We start from the raw sequence: 17,905 nt of genomic DNA on the forward strand, positions 1-17,905 counted from the left end.
AGCTGCAGGGAGGCCTCGCCAGCCCCCTTCTCTTTCCAGGCTGAGCATCCCCAGCCCCACACGGACAGCAGTCCGATGCGTGGCAGTCAAGGCTAAAGGGTAGCAAATGGCTACATCAGGAAGTGAGAGATGGAAGCTTTTGGAGATGGAAGCTTTACCTCTAAATGTAGAAAAGAAAGAAAAGTGGAGGGGGAAATGGTGGGACTCTGGCTCTGTTCTAACTGGCGAAGATTTTCTTTTCTTCTTTTCTGTCGTGCTAACCCAAGTTTTGTTGTTTGAAAAGAGGTTTAGCAAAATATCCATCGTCTTCTCCACTGCTGAAACACTGAACAACATCTGGGCAGGCTGAGGATGCAGAGCAAAACCTGCAAATATCTACTGCTGATCGTGATCCTGGGGAATGCAGCTAAAGCCAGCCAAAAGCAATTTCTGGAAAGTCAAGCCTGCTTTACGTTTTCTGGAGTTTGGTTGTGCCAACTTCACCAGTCATTTCTAAAAAAGGAAAAGAAACTCCAAGCAAAAGAGAGAAAAACACAAAGAAACCAACCCAAAGAAACCAATCAAACAAACAGATAAAACACCCCCAATCAAACCAAAGGCAATGAGAAGTTAGGACTAGTTGTAAGGATATCACAGCAGGCGAATGGCTGCTTCCTACTTGGATCACCATCCAAAGCCACCTAGAACAACTTCTCCAAAACATATCCAACAGCAGAAATGGAAAAAGTGATCCATGGCAGCTCTGCATTGTGGTGAAGGATGAGCATGCAGTGGTCCAGATGCAGCACTGCCCACCCTCCAGGCTGCTGTTTGCTCTGCTGAAAGACTCTTGCAGGACTGTGGCCCCTCTCCATGCAATGGAAATCCTTGCCACAGCTCTCAGTTGAGGCACTGGCATTTCCAGAGCCAGATTCAGGCACAATCCTACTGCCTGCTGAGCATCTGGGAAAGGCGCTGAGCATCTTCAGGCCTAGAAGCACAAAAGAGCTCAGGCTCTCCCCGAACTGGGTTTTCAGGGCAGCTTTCCATATCTCTGCAAGATTTCTTCATCCCTCAACACGTCTGACTTTATGATGTCCAACGATGCATTTGGGTTTCTTCCGTCCTCTTGTGTGCCCGTGAGTAACCTTCCACGTGGATGAAGGAGATTGTGTACAGGACAATTGATTGCGGCATTGCCATTTGGCTTCACTGTCACTCAGTTGAACACGGTCCTTATCTAAGAAGGACTTCCAAGAAATGGGTAGGAGTTTTGGCTGTGAGAGGAGCAGAAAGCACATTTTCTACAGCAAATTGCTAGCTGATGCACTTTCCTCCCTGCCAAAATAGTGATTGCCATTCATCTTCCTGGGAAGAATGTAAAGACCCATTCAGAGATGCCAGGTTCAGCTGGCCTGTGGCTTTGTGTGCCTCATTTCACATGTCCAATTTCAAGGGCCACTAGAAGAGGCTCATGTTTGCCTTGCTACCCACAAGTGCTGTAGGTATTTCCAGGAGAAGAGGGAAAACATCGCTGTCCTGTGGTGTGGTAGAAATGCCACCACAACTGTGATTGTGTGAGCAAAGCCAGCCAGTGCTTTTTGGGGCAGCAGCAGCAGCGGAGAGTGTGGCAGAGCGGTTTTGATACTCTTTTTAGAGTCCTGCAAACATTGTTCCCGAAAGAACCCACAGCTTTGCAAATGTGCCCGAGGAAAATGCAAAGAGAACTGGGGTGTGAAAATCAAAGACTGTTTATCTGTAGAAGAAAAGGAACAAGAATGAACTACACCACATATTTACACTGTAAGAATATTGGTAACAACAACAACAACAACAACAACAACAACAAACTATAGAACCTATTTACCTGAGAACAGCTCTAACAAAACTCTATGAAACGTATTTACAGACAACTTAAACAAACTCTAAAACCTCTATCCTGAACACAACAACTGTAAAACGCATGTACAGCAGGGTGGCATCTGTGTCTGTGATGTCCCTAAGTCCTGGAAGAAAAACAAGTAGCACGGTCAGTGCAGTCAGGCACGGAAGGGTGTTCCATGTGCTGCCGGGCTGGGACACTGGCCCAGTGGGACTCTGCTGCCAGAAGGGAGCCTGGCTGGGGGCTGTGGCCCAGGCACTGGAACAGGGCTTGTGTGGCCCACAGCAAGCCCAGGCCAGGCCAGGGATGGCCAGCAGAATCCAGTGCATGGGCTAGCGTGTCCCTGAGCAGGAAGTGCCCAGCCCGGCCCCAGGCTGGCAGCAGGGGCCCCACTCTGCCTGTGGGGAGCACCTGCCTGTTCTGCTGCTGGCATCGGTCTTCATCCCAAGACCATGTCTTCCTCCTTGTCTTTAAGATCAATATCCATCTCTTCAATATAATCTTTCGTTTCCACCTCCATCTCTTCCTCTGTCTCGTACATATCCACATCCATCTCTTCCTCTCCACTATCCTCTCCGTCCACTTCCATGGCTTCTTCTCTATCAGTCTGTGTATCGACGTCCGTCTCCTCCTCTCCGTCTGTGCCAGCCTGCAGAGGTAGCAAAATTTCCCAGCCTGTCCCACAGAGCTCCAGCCCAGCCAGGCAGCTGCGAGGTGTCCGCCTCCGTGGAATAGCACCATACCTCTTTTGGAACAAATGCAGACATCCTGCAGGGATGGAGAGCAAAATCCAAGCGATGGGGAGCTTTGGGGACTGCTGGGGGAATCAGGGAGCAGGTGGCAACAAGGTGACAGGGGTAGGCTTGGAGCAGGGTGAATGAAGAGCGTGCTGGCACAAGGAGCCAAGGGTTGTGTTGTGGCCGTTGCTGGATGCTGGAAGTTCTAGCTGGAGCGTGCACTGTGACATCACCGCCAGGAGTTGAGGCCCAGGCTGAAGTGGACAACGGAGACCGTAGAATGAATGATGGAATCCCTGGGTGCTTGGGCTTGGAAGGGACCCTAAAGACCATCTTGTTCCAAGCGGAGCAATCTTCGCCCAGAATAGGTTGCTCAGAGCCCCGCTCCCAGCTGGCCTTGGATGTTGCCAAGGATGGAGCATCCCCAGCCTCTGTGCACAGCCTGGGTCAGTGGCCCAGCAGCCGGAGTGGAAAAGAGCAGCTTCATTAGATCCAACTTCAAGCTCACTCCTGGAATTGAAAGGCTTCTCCTCTCTGTGCCCATCTTTCCTAGAGCTGCAGGGAGGCCTCGCCAGCCCCCTTCTCTTTCCAGGCTGAGCATCCCCAGCCCCACACGGACAGCAGTCCGATGCGTGGCAGTCAAGGCTAAAGGGTAGCAAATGGCTACATCAGGAAGTGAGAGATGGAAGCTTTTGGAGATGGAAGCTTTACCTCTAAATGTAGAAAAGAAAGAAAAGTGGAGGGGGAAATGGTGGGACTCTGGCTCTGTTCTAACTGGCGAGGATTTTCTTCTCTTCTTTTCTGTCGTGCTAACCCAAGTTTTGTTGTTTGAAAGGAGGTTTAGCAAAATATCCATCGTCTTCTCCACTGCTGAAACACTGAACAACATCTGGGCAGGCTGAGGATGCAGAGCAAAACCTGCAAATATCTACTGCTGATCGTGATCCTGGGGAATGCAGCTAAAGCCAGCCAAAAGCAATTTCTGGAAAGTCAAGCCTGCTTTACGTTTTCTGGAGTTTGGTTGTGCCAACTTCACCAGTCATTTCTAAAAAAGGAAAAGAAACTCCAAGCAAAAGAGAGAAAAACACAAAGAAACCAACCCAAAGAAACCAATCAAACAAACAGATAAAACACCCCCAATCAAACCAAAGGCAATGAGAAGTTAGGACTAGTTGTAAGGATATCACAGCAGGCGAATGGCTGCTTCCTACTTGGATCACCATCCAAAGCCACCTAGAACAACTTCTCCAAAACATATCCAACAGCAGAAATGGAAAAAGTGATCCATGGCAGCTCTGCATTGTGGTGAAGGATGAGCATGCAGTGGTCCAGATGCAGCACTGCCCACCCTCCAGGCTGCTGTTTGCTCTGCTGAAAGACTCTTGCAGGACTGTGGCCCCTCTCCATGCAATGGAAATCATTGCCACAGCTCTCAGTTGAGGCACTGGCATTTCCAGAGCCAGATTCAGGCACAATCCTACTGCCTGCTGAGCATCTGGGAAAGGCGCTGAGCATCTTCAGGCCTAGAAGCACAAAAGAGCTCAGGCTCTCCCCGAACTGGGTTTTCAGGGCAGCTTTCCATATCTCTGCAAGATTTCTTCATCCCTCAACACGTCTGACTTTATGATGTCCAACGATGCATTTGGGTTTCTTCCGTCCTCTTGTGTGCCCGTGAGTAACCTTCCACGTGGATGAAGGAGATTGTGTACAGGACAATTGATTGCGGCATTGCCATTTGGCTTCACTGTCACTCAGTTGAACACGGTCCTTATCTAAGAAGGACTTCCAAGAAATGGGTAGGAGTTTTGGCTGTGAGAGGAGCAGAAAGCACATTTTCTACAGCAAATTGCTAGCTGATGCACTTTCCTCCCTGCCAAAATAGTGATTGCCATTCATCTTCCTGGGAAGAATGTAAAGACCCATTCAGAGATGCCAGGTTCAGCTGGCCTGTGGCTTTGTGTGCCTCATTTCACATGTCCAATTTCAAGGGCCACTAAAAGAGGCTCATGTTTGCCTTGCTACCCACAAGTGCTGTAGGTATTTCCAGGAGAAGAGGGAAAACATCGCTGTCCTGTGGTGTGGTAGAAATGCCACCACAACTGTGATTGTGTGAGCAAAGCCAGCCAGTGCTTTTTGGGGCAGCAGCAGCAGCGGAGAGTGTGGCAGAGCGGTTTTGATACTCTTTTTAGAGTCCTGCAAACATTGTTCCCGAAACAACCCACAGCTTTGCAAATGTGCCCGAGGAAAATGCAAAGAGAACTGGGGTGTGAAAATCAAGGACTGTTTATCTGTAGAAGAAAAGGAACAAGAATGAACTACACCACATATTTACACTGTAAGAATATTGGTAACAACAACAACAACAACAACAACAAACTATAGAACCTATTTACCTGAGAACAGCTCTAACAAAACTCTATGAAACGTATTTACAGACAACTTAAACAAACTCTAAAACCTCTATCCTGAACACAACAACTGTAAAACGCATGTACAGCAGGGTGGCATCTGTGTCTGTGATGTCCCTAAGTCCTGCAAGAAAAACAAGTAGCACGGTCAGTGCAGTCAGGCACGGAAGGGTGTTCCATGTGCTGCCGGGCTGGGACACTGGCCCAGTGGGACTCTGCTGCCAGAAGGGAGCCTGGCTGGGGGCTGTGGCCCAGGCACTGGAACAGGGCTTGTGTGGCCCACAGCAAGCCCAGGCCAGGCCAGGGATGGCCAGCAGAATCCAGTGCATGGGCTAGCGTGTCCCTGAGCAGGAAGTGCCCAGCCCGGCCCCAGGCTGGCAGCAGGGGCCCCACTCTGCCTGTGGGGAGCACCTGCCTGTTCTGCTGCTGGCATCGGTCTTCATCCCAAGACCATGTCTTCCTCCTTGTCTTTTAGATCAATATCCATCTCTTCAATAGAATCTTTCGTTTCCACCTCCATCTCTTCCTCTGTCTCGTACATATCCACATCCATCTCTTCCTCTCCACTATCCTCTCCGTCCACTTCCATGGCTTCTTCTCTATCAGTCTGTGTATCGACGTCCGTCTCCTCCTCTCCGTCTGTGCCAGCCTGCAGAGGTAGCAAAATTTCCCAGCCTGTCCCACAGAGCTCCAGCCCAGCCGGGCAGCTGCGAGGTGTCCGCCTCCGTGGAATAGCACCATACCTCTTTTGGAACAAATGCAGACATCCTGCAGGGATGGAGAGCAAAATCCAAGCGATGGGGAGCTTTGGGGACTGCTGGGGGAATCAGGGAGCAGGTGGCAACAAGGTGACAGGGGTAGGCTTGGAGCAGGGTGAATGAAGAGCGTGCTGGCACAAGAAGCCAAGGGTTGTGTTGTGGCCGTTGCTGGATGGTGGAAGTTCTAGCTGGAGCGTGCACTGTGACATCACCGCCAGGAGTTGAGGCCCAGGCTGAAGTGGACAACGGAGACCGTAGAATGAATGATGGAATCCCTGGGTGCTTGGGCTTGGAAGGGACCCTAAAGACCATCTTGTTCCAAGCGGAGCAATCTTCGCCCAGAATAGGTTGCTCAGAGCCCCGCTCCCAGCTGGCCTTGGATGTTGCCAAGGATGGAGCATCCCCAGCCTCTGTGCACAGCCTGGGCCAGTGGCCCAGCAGCCGGAGTGGAAAAGAGCAGCTTCATTAGATCCAACTTCAAGCTCACTCCTGCAGTTGAAAGGCTTCTCCTCTCTGTGCCCATCTTTCCTAGAGCTGCAGGGAGGCCTCGCCAGCCCCCTTCTCTTTCCAGGCTGAGCATCCCCAGCCCCACACGGACAGCAGTCCGATGCGTGGCAGTCAAGGCTAAAGGGTAGCAAATGGCTACATCAGGAAGTGAGAGATGGAAGCTTTTGGAGATGGAAGCTTTACCTCTAAATGTAGAAAAGAAAGAAAAGTGGAGGGGGAAATGGTGGGACTCTGGCTCTGTTCTAACTGGCGAAGATTTTCTTCTCTTCTTTTCTGTCGTGCTAACCCAAGTTTTGTTGTTTGAAAGGAGGTTTAGCAAAATATCCATCGTCTTCTCCACTGCTGAAACACTGAACAACATCTGGGCAGGCTGAGGATGCAGAGCAAAACCTGCAAATATCTACTGCTGATCGTGATCCTGGGGAATGCAGCTAAAGCCAGCCAAAAGCAATTTCTGGAAAGTCAAGCCTGCTTTACGTTTTCTGGAGTTTAGTTGTGCCAACTTCACCAGTCATTTCTAAAAAAGGAAAAGAAACTCCAAGCAAAAGAGAGAAAAACACAAAGAAACCAACCCAAAGAAACCAATCAAACAAACAGATAAAACACCCCCAATCAAACCAAAGGCAATGAGAAGTTAGGACTAGTTGTAAGGATATCACAGCAGGCGAATGGCTGCTTCCTACTTGGATCACCATCCAAAGCCACCTAGAACAACTTCTCCAAAACATATCCAACAGCAGAAATGGAAAAAGTGATCCATGGCAGCTCTGCATTGTGGTGAAGGATGAGCATGCAGTGGTCCAGATGCAGCACTGCCCACCCTCCAGGCTGCTGTTTGCTCTGCTGAAAGACTCTTGCAGGACTGTGGCCCCTCTCCATGCAATGGAAATCATTGCCACAGCTCTCAGTTGAGGCACTGGCATTTCCAGAGCCAGATTCAGGCACAATCCTACTGCCTGCTGAGCATCTGGGAAAGGCGCTGAGCATCTTCAGGCCTAGAAGCACAAAAGAGCTCAGGCTCTCCCCGAACTGGGTTTTCAGGGCAGCTTTCCATATCTCTGCAAGATTTCTTCATCCCTCAACACGTCTGACTTTATGATGTCCAACGATGCATTTGGGTTTCTTCCGTCCTCTTGTGTGCCCGTGAGTAACCTTCCACGTGGATGAAGGAGATTGTGTACAGGACAATTGATTGCGGCATTGCCATTTGGCTTCACTGTCACTCAGTTGAACACGGTCCTTATCTAAGAAGGACTTCCAAGAAATGGGTAGGAGTTTTGGCTGTGAGAGGAGCAGAAAGCACATTTTCTACAGCAAATTGCTAGCTGATGCACTTTCCTCCCTGCCAAAATAGTGATTGCCATTCATCTTCCTGGGAAGAATGTAAAGACCCATTCAGAGATGCCAGGTTCAGCTGGCCTGTGGCTTTGTGTGCCTCATTTCACATGTCCAATTTCAAGGGCCACTAAAAGAGGCTCATGTTTGCCTTGCTACCCACAAGTGCTGTAGGTATTTCCAGGAGAAGAGGGAAAACATCGCTGTCCTGTGGTGTGGTAGAAATGCCACCACAACTGTGATTGTGTGAGCAAAGCCAGCCAGTGCTTTTTGGGGCAGCAGCAGCAGCGGAGAGTGTGGCAGAGCGGTTGTGATACTCTTTTTAGAGTCCTGCAAACATTGTTCCCGAAAGAACCCACAGCTTTGCAAATGTGCCCGAGGAAAATGCAAAGAGAACTGGGGTGTGAAAATCAAAGACTGTTTATCTGTAGAAGAAAAGGAACAAGAATGAACTACACCACATATTTACACTGTAAGAATATTGGTAACAACAACAACAACAACAACAACAACAACAACAACAAACTATAGAACCTATTTACCTGAGAACAGCTCTAACAAAACTCTATGAAACGTATTTACAGACAACTTAAACAAACTCTAAAACCTCTATCCTGAACACAACAACTGTAAAACGCATGTACAGCAGGGTGGCATCTGTGTCTGTGATGTCCCTAAGTCCTGGAAGAAAAACAAGTAGCACGGTCAGTGCAGTCAGGCACGGAAGGGTGTTCCATGTGCTGCCGGGCTGGGACACTGGCCCAGTGGGACTCTGCTGCCAGAAGGGAGCCTGGCTGGGGGCTGTGGCCCAGGCACTGGAACAGGGCTTGTGTGGCCCACAGCAAGGCCAGGCCAGGCCAGGGATGGCCAGCAGAATCCAGTGCATGGGCTAGCGTGTCCCTGAGCAGGAAGTGCCCAGCCCGGCCCCAGGCTGGCAGCAGGGGCCCCACTCTGCCTGTGGGGAGCACCTGCCTGTTCTGCTGCTGGCATCGGTCTTCATCCCAAGACCATGTCTTCCTCCTTGTCTTTTAGATCAATATCCATCTCTTCAATAGAATCTTTCGTTTCCACCTCCATCTCTTCCTCTGTCTCGTACATATCCACATCCATCTCTTCCTCTCCACTATCCTCTCCGTCCACTTCCATGGCTTCTTCTCTATCAGTCTGTGTATCGACGTCCGTCTTTTCCTCTCCGTCTGTGCCAGCCTGCAGAGGTAGCAAAATTTCCCAGCCTGTCCCACAGAGCTCCAGCCCAGCCGGGCAGCTGCGAGGTGTCCGCCTCCGTGGAATAGTACCATACCTCTTTTGGAACAAATGCAGATATCCTGCAGGGATGGAGAGCAAAATCCAAGCGATGGGGAGCTTTGGGGACTGCTGGGGGAATCAGGGAGCAGGTGGCAACAAGGTGACAGGGGTAGGCTTGGAGCAGGGTGAATGAAGAGCGTGCTGGCACAAGGAGCCAAGGGTTGTGTTGTGGCCGTTGCTGGATGCTGGAAGTTCTAGCTGGAGCGTGCACTGTGACATCACCGCCAGGAGTTGAGGCCCAGGCTGAAGTGGACAACGGAGACCGTAGAATGAATGATGGAATCCCTGGGTGCTTGGGCTTGGAAGGGACCCTAAAGACCATCTTGTTCCAAGCGGAGCAATCTTCGCCCAGAATAGGTTGCTCAGAGCCCCGCTCCCAGCTGGCCTTGGATGTTGCCAAGGATGGAGCATCCCCAGCCTCTGTGCACAGCCTGGGCCAGTGGCCCAGCAGCCGGAGTGGAAAAGAGCAGCTTCATTAGATCCAACTTCAAGCTCACTCCTGCAATTGAAAGGCTTCTCCTGTCTGTGCCCATCTTTCCTAGAGCTGCAGGGAGGCCTCGCCAGCCCCCTTCTCTTTCCAGGCTGAGCATCCCCAGCCCCACACGGACAGCAGTCCGATGCGTGGCAGTCAAGGCTAAAGGGTAGCAAATGGCTACATCAGGAAGTGAGAGATGGAAGCTTTTGGAGATGGAAGCTTTACCTCTAAATGTAGAAAAGAAAGAGAAGTGGAGGGGGAAATGGTGGGACTCTGGCTCTGTTCTAACTGGCGAAGATTTTCTTCTCTTCTTTTCTGTCGTGCTAACCCAAGTTTTGTTGTTTGAAAGGAGGTTTAGCAAAATATCCATCGTCTTCTCCACTGCTGAAACACTGAACAACATCTGGGCAGGCTGAGGATGCAGAGCAAAACCTGCAAATATCTACTGCTGATCGTGATCCTGGGGAATGCAGCTAAAGCCAGCCAAAAGCAATTTCTGGAAAGTCAAGCCTGCTTTACGTTTTCTGGAGTTTAGTTGTGCCAACTTCACCAGTCATTTCTAAAAAAGGAAAAGAAACTCCAAGCAAAAGAGAGAAAAACACAAAGAAACCAACCCAAAGAAACCAATCAAACAAACAGATAAAACACCCCCAATCAAACCAAAGGCAATGAGAATTTAGGACTAGTTGTAAGGATATCACAGCAGGCGAATGGCTGCTTCCTACTTGGATCACCATCCAAAGCCACCTAGAACAACTTCTCCAAAACATATCCAACAGCAGAAATGGAAAAAGTGATCCATGGCAGCTCTGCATTGTGGTGAAGGATGAGCATGCAGTGGTCCAGATGGAGCACTGCCCACCCTCCAGGCTGCTGTTTGCTCTGCTGAAAGACTCTTGCAGGACTGTGGCCCCTCTCCATGCAATGGAAATCATTGCCACAGCTCTCAGTTGAGGCACTGGCATTTCCAGAGCCAGATTCAGGCACAATCCTACTGCCTGCTGAGCATCTGGGAAAGGCGCTGAGCATCTTCAGGCCTAGAAGCACAAAAGAGCTCAGGCTCTCCCCGAACTGGGTTTTCAGGGCAGCTTTCCATATCTCTGCAAGATTTCTTCATCCCTCAACACGTCTGACTTTATGATGTCCAACGATGCATTTGGGTTTCTTCCGTCCTCTTGTGTGCCCGTGAGTAACCTTCCACGTGGATGAAGGAGATTGTGTACAGGACAATTGATTGCGGCATTGCCATTTGGCTTCACTGTCACTCAGTTGAACACGGTCCTTATCTAAGAAGGACTTCCAAGAAATGGGTAGGAGTTTTGGCTGTGAGAGGAGCAGAAAGCACATTTTCTACAGCAAATTGCTAGCTGATGCACTTTCCTCCCTGCCAAAATAGTGATTGCCATTCATCTTCCTGGGAAGAATGTAAAGACCCATTCAGAGATGCCAGGTTCAGCTGGCCTGTGGCTTTGTGTGCCTCATTTCACATGTCCAATTTCAAGGGCCACTAAAAGAGGCTCATGTTTGCCTTGCTACCCACAAGTGCTGTAGGTATTTCCAGGAGAAGAGGGAAAACATCGCTGTCCTGTGGTGTGGTAGAAATGCCACCACAACTGTGATTGTGTGAGCAAAGCCAGCCAGTGCTTTTTGGGGCAGCAGCAGCAGCGGAGAGTGTGGCAGAGCGGTTTTGATACTCTTTTTAGAGTCCTGCAAACATTGTTCCCGAAAGAACCCACAGCTTTGCAAATGTGCCCGAGGAAAATGCAAAGAGAACTGGGGTGTGAAAATCAAAGACTGTTTATCTGTAGAAGAAAAGGAACAAGAATGAACTACACCACATATTTACACTGTAAGAATATTGGTAACAACAACAACAACAACAACAACAACAACAACAACAAACTATAGAACCTATTTACCTGAGAACAGCTCTAACAAAACTCTATGAAACGTATTTACAGACAACTTAAACAAACTCTAAAACCTCTATCCTGAACACAACAACTGTAAAACGCATGTACAGCAGGGTGGCATCTGTGTCTGTGATGTCCCTAAGTCCTGGAAGAAAAACAAGTAGCACGGTCAGTGCAGTCAGGCACGGAAGGGTGTTCCATGTGCTGCCGGGCTGGGACACTGGCCCAGTGGGACTCTGCTGCCAGAAGGGAGCCTGGCTGGGGGCTGTGGCCCAGGCACTGGAACAGGGCTTGTGTGGCCCACAGCAAGGCCAGGCCAGGCCAGGGATGGCCAGCAGAATCCAGTGCATGGGCTAGCGTGTCCCTGAGCAGGAAGTGCCCAGCCCGGCCCCAGGCTGGCAGCAGGGGCCCCACTCTGCCTGTGGGGAGCACCTGCCTGTTCTGCTGCTGGCATCGGTCTTCATCCCAAGACCATGTCTTCCTCCTTGTCTTTTAGATCAATATCCATCTCTTCAATAGAATCTTTCGTTTCCACCTCCATCTCTTCCTCTGTCTCGTACATATCCACATCCATCTCTTCCTCTCCACTATCCTCTCCGTCCACTTCCATGGCTTCTTCTCTATCAGTCTGTGTATCGACGTCCGTCTTTTCCTCTCCGTCTGTGCCAGCCTGCAGAGGTAGCAAAATTTCCCAGCCTGTCCCACAGAGCTCCAGCCCAGCCGGGCAGCTGCGAGGTGTCCGCCTCCGTGGAATAGTACCATACCTCTTTTGGAACAAATGCAGATATCCTGCAGGGATGGAGAGCAAAATCCAAGCGATGGGGAGCTTTGGGGACTGCTGGGGGAATCAGGGAGCAGGTGGCAACAAGGTGACAGGGGTAGGCTTGGAGCAGGGTGAATGAAGAGCGTGCTGGCACAAGGAGCCAAGGGTTGTGTTGTGGCCGTTGCTGGATGCTGGAAGTTCTAGCTGGAGCGTGCACTGTGACATCACCGCCAGGAGTTGAGGCCCAGGCTGAAGTGGACAACGGAGACCGTAGAATGAATGATGGAATCCCTGGGTGCTTGGGCTTGGAAGGGACCCTAAAGACCATCTTGTTCCAAGCGGAGCAATCTTCGCCCAGAATAGGTTGCTCAGAGCCCCGCTCCCAGCTGGCCTTGGATGTTGCCAAGGATGGAGCATCCCCAGCCTCTGTGCACAGCCTGGGCCAGTGGCCCAGCAGCCGGAGTGGAAAAGAGCAGCTTCATTAGATCCAACTTCAAGCTCACTCCTGCAATTGAAAGGCTTCTCCTGTCTGTGCCCATCTTTCCTAGAGCTGCAGGGAGGCCTCGCCAGCCCCCTTCTCTTTCCAGGCTGAGCATCCCCAGCCCCACACGGACAGCAGTCCGATGCGTGGCAGTCAAGGCTAAAGGGTAGCAAATGGCTACATCAGGAAGTGAGAGATGGAAGCTTTTGGAGATGGAAGCTTTACCTCTAAATGTAGAAAAGAAAGAGAAGTGGAGGGGGAAATGGTGGGACTCTGGCTCTGTTCTAACTGGCGAAGATTTTCTTCTCTTCTTTTCTGTCGTGCTAACCCAAGTTTTGTTGTTTGAAAGGAGGTTTAGCAAAATATCCATCGTCTTCTCCACTGCTGAAACACTGAACAACATCTGGGCAGGCTGAGGATGCAGAGCAAAACCTGCAAATATCTACTGCTGATCGTGATCCTGGGGAATGCAGCTAAAGCCAGCCAAAAGCAATTTCTGGAAAGTCAAGCCTGCTTTACGTTTTCTGGAGTTTAGTTGTGCCAACTTCACCAGTCATTTCTAAAAAAGGAAAAGAAACTCCAAGCAAAAGAGAGAAAAACACAAAGAAACCAACCCAAAGAAACCAATCAAACAAACAGATAAAACACCCCCAATCAAACCAAAGGCAATGAGAAGTTAGGACTAGTTGTAAGGATATCACAGCAGGCGAATGGCTGCTTCCTACTTGGATCACCATCCAAAGCCACCTAGAACAACTTCTCCAAAACATATCCAACAGCAGAAATGGAAAAAGTGATCCATGGCAGCTCTGCATTGTGGTGAAGGATGAGCATGCAGTGGTCCAGATGCAGCACTGCCCACCCTCCAGGCTGCTGTTTGCTCTGCTGAAAGACTCTTGCAGGACTGTGGCCCCTCTCCATGCAATGGAAATCATTGCCACAGCTCTCAGTTGAGGCACTGGCATTTCCAGAGCCAGATTCAGGCACAATCCTACTGCCTGCTGAGCATCTGGGAAAGGCGCTGAGCATCTTCAGGCCTAGAAGCACAAAAGAGCTCAGGCTCTCCCCGAACTGGGTTTTCAGGGCAGCTTTCCATATCTCTGCAAGATTTCTTCATCCCTCAACACGTCTGACTTTATGATGTCCAACGATGCATTTGGGTTTCTTCCGTCCTCTTGTGTGCCCGTGAGTAACCTTCCACGTGGATGAAGGAGATTGTGTACAGGACAATTGATTGCGGCATTGCCATTTGGCTTCACTGTCACTCAGTTGAACACGGTCCTTATCTAAGAAGGACTTCCAAGAAATGGGTAGGAGTTTTGGCTGTGAGAGGAGCAGAAAGCACATTTTCTACAGCAAATTGCTAGCTGATGCACTTTCCTCCCTGCCAAAATAGTGATTGCCATTCATCTTCCTGGGAAGAATGTAAAGACCCATTCAGAGATGCCAGGTTCAGCTGGCCTGTGGCTTTGTGTGCCTCATTTCACATGTCCAATTTCAAGGGCCACTAAAAGAGGCTCATGTTTGCCTTGCTACCCACAAGTGCTGTAGGTATTTCCAGGAGAAGAGGGAAAACATCGCTGTCCTGTGGTGTGGTAGAAATGCCACCACAACTGTGATTGTGTGAGCAAAGCCAGCCAGTGCTTTTTGGGGCAGCAGCAGCAGCGGAGAGTGTGGCAGAGTGGTTTTGATACTCTTTTTAGAGTCCTGCAAACATTGTTCCCGAAAGAACCCACAGCTTTGCAAATGTGCCCGAGGAAAATGCAAAGAGAACTGGGGTGTGAAAATCAAAGACTGTTTATCTGTAGAAGAAAAGGAACAAGAATGAACTACACCACATATTTACACTGTAAGAATATTGGTAACAACAACAACAACAACAACAACAACAACAACAACAAACTATAGAACCTATTTACCTGAGAACAGCTCTAACAAAACTCTATGAAACGTATTTACAGACAACTTAAACAAACTCTAAAACCTCTATCCTGAACACAACAACTGTAAAACGCATGTACAGCAGGGTGGCATCTGTGTCTGTGATGTCCCTAAGTCCTGCAAGAAAAACAAGTAGCACGGTCAGTGCAGTCAGGCACGGAAGGGTGTTCCATGTGCTGCCGGGCTGGGACACTGGCCCAGTGGGACTCTGCTGCCAGAAGGGAGCCTGGCTGGGGGCTGTGGCCCAGGCACTGGAACAGGGCTTGTGTGGCCCACAGCAAGGCCAGGCCAGGCCAGGGATGGCCAGCAGAATCCAGTGCATGGGCTAGCGTGTCCCTGAGCAGGAAGTGCCCAGCCCGGCCCCAGGCTGGCAGCAGGGGCCCCACTCTGCCTGTGGGGAGCACCTGCCTGTTCTGCTGCTGGCATCGGTCTTCATCCCAAGACCATGTCTTCCTCCTTGTCTTTTAGATCAATATCCATCTCTTCAATAGAATCTTTCGTTTCCACCTCCATCTCTTCCTCTGTCTCGTACATATCCACATCCATCTCTTCCTCTCCACTATCCTCTCCGTCCACTTCCATGGCTTCTTCTCTATCAGTCTGTGTATCGACGTCCGTCTTTTCCTCTCCGTCTGTGCCAGCCTGCAGAGGTAGCAAAATTTCCCAGCCTGTCCCACAGAGCTCCAGCCCAGCCGGGCAGCTGCGAGGTGTCCGCCTCCGTGGAATAGTACCATACCTCTTTTGGAACAAATGCAGATATCCTGCAGGGATGGAGAGCAAAATCCAAGCGATGGGGAGCTTTGGGGACTGCTGGGGGAATCAGGGAGCAGGTGGCAACAAGGTGACAGGGGTAGGCTTGGAGCAGGGTGAATGAAGAGCGTGCTGGCACAAGGAGCCAAGGGTTGTGTTGTGGCCGTTGCTGGATGCTGGAAGTTCTAGCTGGAGCGTGCACTGTGACATCACCGCCAGGAGTTGAGGCCCAGGCTGAAGTGGACAACGGAGACCGTAGAATGAATGATGGAATCCCTGGGTGCTTGGGCTTGGAAGGGACCCTAAAGACCATCTTGTTCCAAGCGGAGCAATCTTCGCCCAGAATAGGTTGCTCAGAGCCCCGCTCCCAGCTGGCCTTGGATGTTGCCAAGGATGGAGCATCCCCAGCCTCTGTGCACAGCCTGGGCCAGTGGCCCAGCAGCCGGAGTGGAAAAGAGCAGCTTCATTAGATCCAACTTCAAGCTCACTCCTGCAATTGAAAGGCTTCTCCTGTCTGTGCCCATCTTTCCTAGAGCTGCAGGGAGGCCTCGCCAGCCCCCTTCTCTTTCCAGGCTGAGCATCCCCAGCCCCACACGGACAGCAGTCCGATGCGTGGCAGTCAAGGCTAAAGGGTAGCAAATGGCTACATCAGGAAGTGAGAGATGGAAGCTTTTGGAGATGGAAGCTTTACCTCTAAATGTAGAAAAGAAAGAGAAGTGGAGGGGGAAATGGTGGGACTCTGGCTCTGTTCTAACTGGCGAAGATTTTCTTCTCTTCTTTTCTGTCGTGCTAACCCAAGTTTTGTTGTTTGAAAGGAGGTTTAGCAAAATATCCATCGTCTTCTCCACTGCTGAAACACTGAACAACATCTGGGCAGGCTGAGGATGCAGAGCAAAACCTGCAAATATCTACTGCTGATCGTGATCCTGGGGAATGCAGCTAAAGCCAGCCAAAAGCAATTTCTGGAAAGTCAAGCCTGCTTTACGTTTTCTGGAGTTTAGTTGTGCCAACTTCACCAGTCATTTCTAAAAAAGGAAAAGAAACTCCAAGCAAAAGAGAGAAAAACACAAAGAAACCAACCCAAAGAAACCAATCAAACAAACAGATAAAACACCCCCAATCAAACCAAAGGCAATGAGAAGTTAGGACTAGTTGTAAGGATATCACAGCAGGCGAATGGCTGCTTCCTACTTGGATCACCATCCAAAGCCACCTAGAACAACTTCTCCAAAACATATCCAACAGCAGAAATGGAAAAAGTGATCCATGGCAGCTCTGCATTGTGGTGAAGGATGAGCATGCAGTGGTCCAGATGCAGCACTGCCCACCCTCCAGGCTGCTGTTTGCTCTGCTGAAAGACTCTTGCAGGACTGTGGCCCCTCTCCATGCAATGGAAATCATTGCCACAGCTCTCAGTTGAGGCACTGGCATTTCCAGAGCCAGATTCAGGCACAATCCTACTGCCTGCTGAGCATCTGGGAAAGGCGCTGAGCATCTTCAGGCCTAGAAGCACAAAAGAGCTCAGGCTCTCCCCGAACTGGGTTTTCAGGGCAGCTTTCCATATCTCTGCAAGATTTCTTCATCCCTCAACACGTCTGACTTTATGATGTCCAACGATGCATTTGGGTTTCTTCCGTCCTCTTGTGTGCCCGTGAGTAACCTTCCACGTGGATGAAGGAGATTGTGTACAGGACAATTGATTGCGGCATTGCCATTTGGCTTCACTGTCACTCAGTTGAACACGGTCCTTATCTAAGAAGGACTTCCAAGAAATGGGTAGGAGTTTTGGCTGTGAGAGGAGCAGAAAGCACATTTTCTACAGCAAATTGCTAGCTGATGCACTTTCCTCCCTGCCAAAATAGTGATTGCCATTCATCTTCCTGGGAAGAATGTAAAGACCCATTCAGAGATGACAGGTTCAGCTGGCCTGTGGCTTTGTGTGCCTCATTTCACATGTCCAATTTCAAGGGCCACTAAAAGAGGCTCATGTTTGCCTTGCTACCCACAAGTGCTGTAGGTATTTCCAGGAGAAGAGGGAAAACATCGCTGTCCTGTGGTGTGGTAGAAATGCCACCACAACTGTGATTGTGTGAGCAAAGCCAGCCAGTGCTTTTTGGGGCAGCAGCAGCGGAGGAGAGTGTGGCAGAGCGGTTTTGATACTCTTTTTAGAGTCCTGCAAACATTGTTCCCGAAAGAACCCACAGCTTTGCAAATGTGCCCGAGGAAAATGCAAAGAGAACTGGGGTGTGAAAATCAAAGACTGTTTATCTGTAGAAGAAAAGGAACAAGAATGAACTACACCACATATTTACACTGTAAGAATATTGGTAACAACAACAACAACAACAACAACAACAACAACAAACTATAGAACCTATTTACCTGAGAACAGATCTAACAAAACTCTATGAAACGTATTTACAGACAACTTAAACAAACTCTAAAACCTCTATCCTGAACACAACAACTGTAAAACGTATGTACAGCAGGGTGGCATCTGTGTCTGTGATGTCCCTAAGTCCTGGAAGAAAAACAAGTAGCACGGTCAGTGCAGTCAGGCACGGAAGGGTGTTCCATGTGCTGCCGGGCTGGGACACTGGCCCAGTGGGACTCTGCTGCCAGAAGGGAGCCTGGCTGGGGGCTGTGGCCCAGGCACTGGAACAGGACTTGT

At 49.9% G+C, this 17,905-nt stretch overlaps 1 long non-coding RNA gene across 1 annotated transcript; it reads right to left on the reverse strand.

Annotated features, from left to right (window-relative positions):
- Window positions 1-1,712: 1,712 nt before the first annotated feature.
- On the reverse strand, window positions 1,713-5,417 carry LOC147645987 (uncharacterized). Its single transcript, XR_015282033.1, has 3 exons — window positions 2,605-5,417; window positions 2,277-2,510; window positions 1,713-1,985 (listed from the first exon to the last, which is right to left on the reverse strand). It is a non-coding gene; the product is annotated as an uncharacterized LOC147645987 (long non-coding RNA).
- Window positions 5,418-17,905: the final 12,488 nt, after the last annotated feature.

This window comes from Cyanistes caeruleus, unplaced genomic scaffold, assembly GCF_971803275.1.
Source record: "Cyanistes caeruleus unplaced genomic scaffold, bCyaCae1.hap1.1 HAP1_SCAFFOLD_138, whole genome shotgun sequence".
Taxonomy (NCBI): domain Eukaryota; kingdom Metazoa; phylum Chordata; class Aves; order Passeriformes; family Paridae; genus Cyanistes; species Cyanistes caeruleus.